The sequence below is a fragment of the Odocoileus virginianus genome, unplaced genomic scaffold (genome assembly GCF_023699985.2).
Source record: "Odocoileus virginianus isolate 20LAN1187 ecotype Illinois unplaced genomic scaffold, Ovbor_1.2 Unplaced_Scaffold_1, whole genome shotgun sequence".
NCBI lineage: Eukaryota > Metazoa > Chordata > Mammalia > Artiodactyla > Cervidae > Odocoileus > Odocoileus virginianus.
The window spans coordinates 716,486-723,640 of NW_027224263.1; the positions used below are offsets into that span (position 1 = coordinate 716,486).

General features: G+C 38.9%; 1 pseudogene; it reads right to left on the bottom strand.

Moving 5' to 3' along the window:
• Positions 1–4,777: 4,777 nt before the first annotated feature.
• On the bottom strand, positions 4,778–6,933 carry LOC110141893 (protein eva-1 homolog A pseudogene; annotated as a pseudogene).
• Positions 6,934–7,155: the final 222 nt, after the last annotated feature.

Here is a 7,155-nt window from a genome sequence, read left to right on the forward strand (position 1 = left end):
CCTAAACAAGCAAAGACATCACAAGAAAACTACAGATAAATATTCTTTATGAATATAGATGTAAAAGTTCTGAACAAAATAGTAGCAAACTAAATCTAGCAACATATCAAAAGGATCATACACCATGACTGAGTGGGATTCATCCCAGAAATGGAAGGTTGGTTCAACAGATGAAAATAAATCAGTGTATAACATAACATATTAATAAGAGGACAAAAACCACATGATTATCTCAATAGATATAGAAAAAGCATTTGACAAAATTAAATACTCTTCATGACAAAAACATCCAACAAATTAGAAATAGAAGGAAATTTCCTCACCCTAATAAAAGGCATCTATGAAAAACCCTCAGTCAACATACTTAATGGTGAAAGGCAGAAAAATTTTCCCCTAAGATCTGGAACAAGACAAGGAGGTCCACTCTTACCACTTCTATTCAACAGTTGACTGGAAGTTCTAACCTCCAGAAAAAGAGATAAAAGTCATCCATACTGGAAAAGAAGTAGTAAAACTATTTGCAGATAACATGGTCTTGTATATAGAACGAAATCAACAGATTTTTGTATATAAAAAACCAAGACCCCTCAAAACAACTCATAGAGTCAATAGCTGAGTTAACCAGGGCTGTACAAAAAAAGATCAACCTACAAAAACCTGTTGTATTTCTACAAACTAAGAATGAACAACATGAAAATGAATCAAGTAAACAATTAGCATTTACTTTGGCATGCATTTGTGCTCTGGACTATAGCCCGCCAGGCTCTTCTGTTCATGGGATTTTCCAGGCAAAAATACTGGAGTGGGGTTGCCATTTCCTACTCCAGGGGATCTTCCCAACCCAGGGATCAAACCCATGTCTCTTGCATCTCCTGCATTGGCAGGTGGATTCTTTACCACTGTACTGCCTAGCATCAAAAATTTAAAAAAAATACTTACGAATAATTTTTTTAAAATGTAAGACTTGTGCATGGAAAACTATAAAATACTGTTGAAAGAAATTAAATAAGACCTACATAAGTGGAAAGACAATCCACACTCATGGATTAGAAGACAATATTGTTAAAATGATAATATTCCCTCAAATTAATCCATAGATTCAATACAAATCCTATCAGAATCCCAGGTAGCTTATTTACCTGGGATTCTACCAATCCAAGAAATTGGTAGATTGATTCTAAAATGTATGTGGAAATGCAAGGGACTCAAAATAGCCCAGACAATCTTGAAGAAGAGAAACAAAGTTGGAGAACCCATATGTTCCAATTTCAAATCTTACTAGAAAGCTACTTTGATCAATAATGTTCAAATCTACAGATAAAAAGTGGATTTAGGGTTGCCTATGTCTGACAAAAGGAGGAATGTGGTGGAATGGGCTAATGGGAATGGGGATTCTTTGTGGAGTGATAAAAATGTTCTAAAAAGTGGATATGGCTTGTGCTCAATATTATGTACTTCCTTGACATCTAAAATGAGGAGGAAGGTGTGGGTCTAATAGTCTAATGGTAAGTCATCCTCCCCAATCTACTCCTGTGGATAAGGTTCCCTGAATAAATAACCTTCCTTATCACAGGGACCAGGCAAAATTCCTGCTTATCTTTAAGTAAAAGGTTTCAGCTCCCTGCCAGTCTGTGAAATTATTTAAAAAAATCAATCACATTCTCATGTGGGAATCAAGGATCACTCCATCCTCCTGATATTACAAAGCTTGTCTCCCACAGTCCCTGCTTATTCATTCTGTTCCCAAGAACAATTCTGTGGCCTTGTGTGACATGCTGTGTCTTCCCGTGGGGACTGAGTATATGTGATGAATAACTGCTATTAATCTCATCTGTCCAGTGTCAGGTGTCATGTGCTTGGCCATCCCCACAAACCTGGGGTGGAACGTGCTCTCTAACCAATGTGGTGAAGAGCAGGCAATAAAAATATGATTGTACATCTTTGTGAATTATACATAAAACCACTGGACTGTACACTCTAAAAGAGTGGATTTTATGGTATGTAAACTGAACCAGGAAGAAATAGAAGATCTTAACAGACCCATCACAACCACAGAAATCAAAACTGTAATCAGAAATCTTTCAGCCAACAAAAGCCCAGGACCAGATGGCTTCACAGCTGAATTCTACCAAAAATTTAGAGAAGAGCTAGCACCTATCTTACTCAAACTCTTACGAAAATTGCAGAAGAGGGTAAACTTCCAAACTCATTCTATGAGGCCACCATCACCCTAATACCAAAACCAGACAAAGATGCCACAAAAAAAGAAAACTACAGGCCAGTATCACTGATGAACATAGATGCAAAATCCTTAACAAAATTCTAGCAAACAGAATCCAACAACATATTAAAAAGATCATACATCATGACCAAGTGGGCTTTATCCCAGGAATGCAAGGATTCTTCAATATCCACAAATCAATCAACATAATATACCACATTAACAAATTGAAAGACAAAAACCATATGATTATCTCAATAGATGCAAAAAAAGCCTTTGACAAAATTCAACATCCATTTATGATAAAAACTCTCCAGAAAGCAGGAATAGAAGGAACATACCTCAACATAATAAAAGCTATATATGACAAACCCACAGCAAACATTATCCTCAATGGTGAAAAATTGAAAGCATTTCCCCTAAAGTCAGGAAAAAGACAAGGGTGCCCACTCTCACCACTACTATTCAACATAGTTTTGGAAACTTTGGCCACAGCAATCAGAGCAGAAAAAGAAATAAAAGGAATCCAGATAGGAAAAGAAGTAAAACTCTCACTTTGCAGACAACATGATCCTCTACATAGAAAAACCCTAAAGACTCTACCAGAAAATTACTAGAGCTAATCAATGAATATAGTAAAGTTGCAGGGTATAAAATTAACACACAGAAATCCCTTGCATTCCTATACACTAACAATGAGAAAACAGAAAGAGAAATTAAGGAAACAATACCATTCACCATTGCAACAAAAGGAATATATCTACCTAAAGAAACAAAAGATCTCTATGTAGAAAACTATAAAACACTGATGAAAGAAATCAGGAGGACACAAATAGATGGAGAAACATACCGTGTTCATGGATTGGAAGACTCAATATTGTCAAAATGGCTATACTACCCAAAGCAATCTATAGATTCAATGCAATCCCTATTAAGCTACCAATGGTATTTTTCACGGAACTAGAACAAATAATTTCACAATTTGTATGGAAATACAAAAAACCTCGAATAGCCAAAGCAGTCTTGAGAAAGAAGAATGGAACTGGAGGAATCAACCTGCCTGACTTCAGACTCTACTACAAAGCCACAGTCATCAAGACAGTATGGTACTGGCACAAAGACAGAAATATAGATCAACGGAACAAAATAGAAAGCCCAGAGATAAATCCACGAACCTATGGACACCTTATCTTCGACAAAGGAGGCAAAAATATACAATGGAGAAAAGACAATCTCTTTAACAAGTGGTGCTGGGAAAACTGGTCAACCACTTGTAAAAGAATGAAACTAGAACACTTTCTAACACCATACACAAAAATAAACTCAAAATGGATTAAAGACCTAAATGTAAGACCAGAAACTATAAAACTCCTAGAGGAGAACATAGGCAAAACACTCTCTGACATAAATCACAGCAAGATCCTCTATGACCCACCTCCCAGAATATTGGAAATAAAAGCAAAAATAAACAAATGGGACCTAATGAAACTTAAAAGCTTTTGCACAACAAAGGAAACTATAAGTAAGGTGAAAAGACAGCCTTCAGAATGGGAGAAAAATAATAGCAAATGAAGCAATAAAGGATTAATCTCAAAAATATACAAGCAACTCCTGAAGCTCAATTCCAGAAAAATAAATGACCCAATCAAAAAACGGGCCAAAGAACTAAACAGACATTTCTCCAAAGAAGACATACAGATGGCTAACAAACACATGAAAAGATGCTCAACATCACTCATTATCAGAGAAATGCAAATCAAAACCTCAATGAGGTACCATTTCATGCCAGTCAGAATGGCTGCTATCCAAAAGTCTACAAGCAATAAATGCTGAGAGGGTGTGGAGAAAAGGGACCCTCTTACACTGTTGGTGGGAATGCAAATTAGTACAGCCACTATGGAGAACAGTGTGGAGATTCCTTAAAAAACTGGAAATAGAACTGCCATATGACCCAGCAATCCCACTTCTGGGCATACACACCGAGGAAACCAGATCTGAAAGAGACACGTGTACCCCAATGCTCATCACAGCACTGTTTATCATAGCTAGGACATGGAAGCAACCTAGATGCTCATCAGCAGACGAATGGATAAGAAAGCTGTGGTACATATACACAATGGAATATTAGTCGGCCATTAAAAAAATACAATTGAGTTGGTTCTGGTGAGGTGGATGAAACTGGAGCCCATTACACAGAGTGAAGTGGGCCTGAAAGAAAAATACCAATACAGTATACTAACACATATATATGGAATTTAGAAATATGGTAATGATAACCCTATATGCAGGACAGAAAAAGAGACACAGATGTATAGAACAGAATTTTGTACTCTTTGGGAGAATGCGAGGGTGGGATGATCTGAGAGAATAGCATTGAAACATGTATATTATCAAGTTTGAAACAGATGGGCAGTCCAGGTTTGATGAATGAGACAGGTGCTCAGGGCTGGTGCACTGGGATGTCCCAGAGGGATGGGATGGGGAGGGAGGTGGGAGGGAGGTTCAGGATGGGGAACACATGTAAATCCATGGCTGATTCATATCATTTTTTTAAAGATTTTATGTAACTTTTATTTTTTATCCCAACCTAACTTTGGCTTTATTCCTCACCTCCCATTCCCATTCTCTTACTATAAATCCAAACATGGTTTTTATTTTTTTAACAAAATGTCTAAAGTCATGATTATCTAGAGTCATAAAGTTTTCTTTTCTCCAAAAGGGGGGAGACACGGCTTTTGTTCTGCTGCTGCATTTTCAAATGCATACAGCAATAAATGCACGTTAATACAGTCCTTAGAAGCTATTTAAAATAAAACCCTTCATCCTTTGAGGTTATTGACATTTTTCTAGTTCACTGACATATCTCCTATGATACATTATTCATTTTCATGAGTGAAGTGGTAACTGTAATAAAAAACAGGATTTTAATCCCTGAGGTGCCATTTAAAATGGAAGAGGTTGCAATTACAATACAAGATTTGAAAATAGGCCTTAAATAATAAGCATGGATCATGCTATCTGGGTCAAAATCACCTCCATGGCAAACAGTCATTTAAGTTGCATTTACTAAGTTAAGGTAACCCTGCTCTTCCTAGCCCTCTTGCTATAATAATATTTCCTTTTCTATAGAAATAAAACATAGCAATGAAGTCTGCAGAAACTTCTGAGATCCTCAGAAATCAAGAGAAACCACACCACAAGTCCCATTCCTCTAATCTCCATCCACATTGCTGGAGAGGGTTTTCAGCACCATTCCAAGATCTAGAAAGGTTGATAAAACAACTTGGTTTTTCTACTTCTCCATGTAGCCAAAAGGGACAAATCTGTCTTACTGTCTCAAAAATGACAGTGTCCTGCTTATCTCTGCCACCATAACATTAGCAGAACTGCATTCAACTTTTAGTGCCCACTGTCTCTGCGGGGCCCTTTCTCTCCCAGGCAGCTAAACAGTGGGGTATGGGTTCCTGCTCCTGCCCCTAGTAGTAGCGGTTCAGGCTCCTAGTGCCGGGAACCTCAGGCTGGCCATTCATCCAAATCTCCCTGATGATACGTTCCCGCTCCTCCAGCCGCTGGGCTCGCTCCAGCTCCTCCACCGAGGTGAAGACATTCTTGTTCAAAGTCCTCTCAAAGCGCCGATGTCTCCTGACTGAGATGTCAGATGCTGCATCCAAGCTGCCGTCCTCGCTGTCGCTGCTATTGCTGCTGCTTTCTTGGTCCCTCAGAAGCTTCTGGGAATGCTGACAGCAGTCTGTGTGGCAAGAGATCCTCATCACCAAGGCAGCTAGGGTGAGGACCAGTCCAATACACACACCAGAGACAAAGTACAGAGCTGCTCCCTCGGGATTTTCTTCGCCGGAGCCGCCAGCGCGCACTTCCGGGGTCCTGGCTCCGGGTGCTGGGGGCGGAGCCGGGGGACCGGGAGCCGATCCCTGAGAGGAGGACGCAGCAAAGCTGTGGCCAAGGTTGGGGCTGGCACTGGCGGTTCGGAAAGAAACCCCAGGGGAGACCTGTGGGCACGCGGTCCCGGCCTGGGCGCTCACGGGCGGCGGTGGTAACCCCAGCAGACGCAGGAGGATCACGATTCTGGCTGATTCATATCAATGTATGGCAAAAACCACTACAATATTGCAAAGTAATTAGCCTCCAACTAATATAAACAAACAAACAAACAAAAAAACTCAATTTTTAAATCATTGAAAAATAGACCAGATGAAAAACTTACATGTTATTGATGATAAATTCTATAGGTTTTTAGAGGAATAGATCAGGAAAAGCTTCGTTTTAGAGATGAGTCTTGATCTGGCTTTTGAAGGATGGCTGAGATTTGAGCACTCTTGGTAAGTGAAGGCCCAGAATGAGAAGTGAATTTGACAGATTTGAAGCACAGTATGAAAATGGATCTGACTAAATTGGATGATTGCTTTTGGGATTAGCAGAGAATAAATCTGGCTAGGTAAGTAGAAGAAAAATTAGAGAGGAGCTTGAAAGTCAGAAGAAGAGTTTAGCCTTGATTCAGTAAATCTAGATTTTTATCATGGAATTGACATGATATGGAGAGAAGAGGCAATATATAATTTAGTAATTAAAGAGAATAGCCTGTAGAGTCAGAGAAACTAAGAACTAAATTGTGGCTCAGACTATTTCCACCACAAATACTGTACCTTTACTATTTCACAGTGTTGAAGTTAGGTAATACCTTTGAATCTCGACATAGCAAGACATCATTGTCACTTTCTCTCATAACTGTGCTAGCATTCTCCTACTTACTGCTTGTTCTAAAAAAAAATTTTTAAGCCTAAATGATTTAGCAACAAGACTCTGGAAAAGGTTGCTAACCTGATCCTCAGTTACATTTAAAATGCTTAGGAGAGGAGCCAAGATGGCGGAGGAATAGGATGGGGAGACCACTTTCTCTCCTACAAATTCATCAAAAG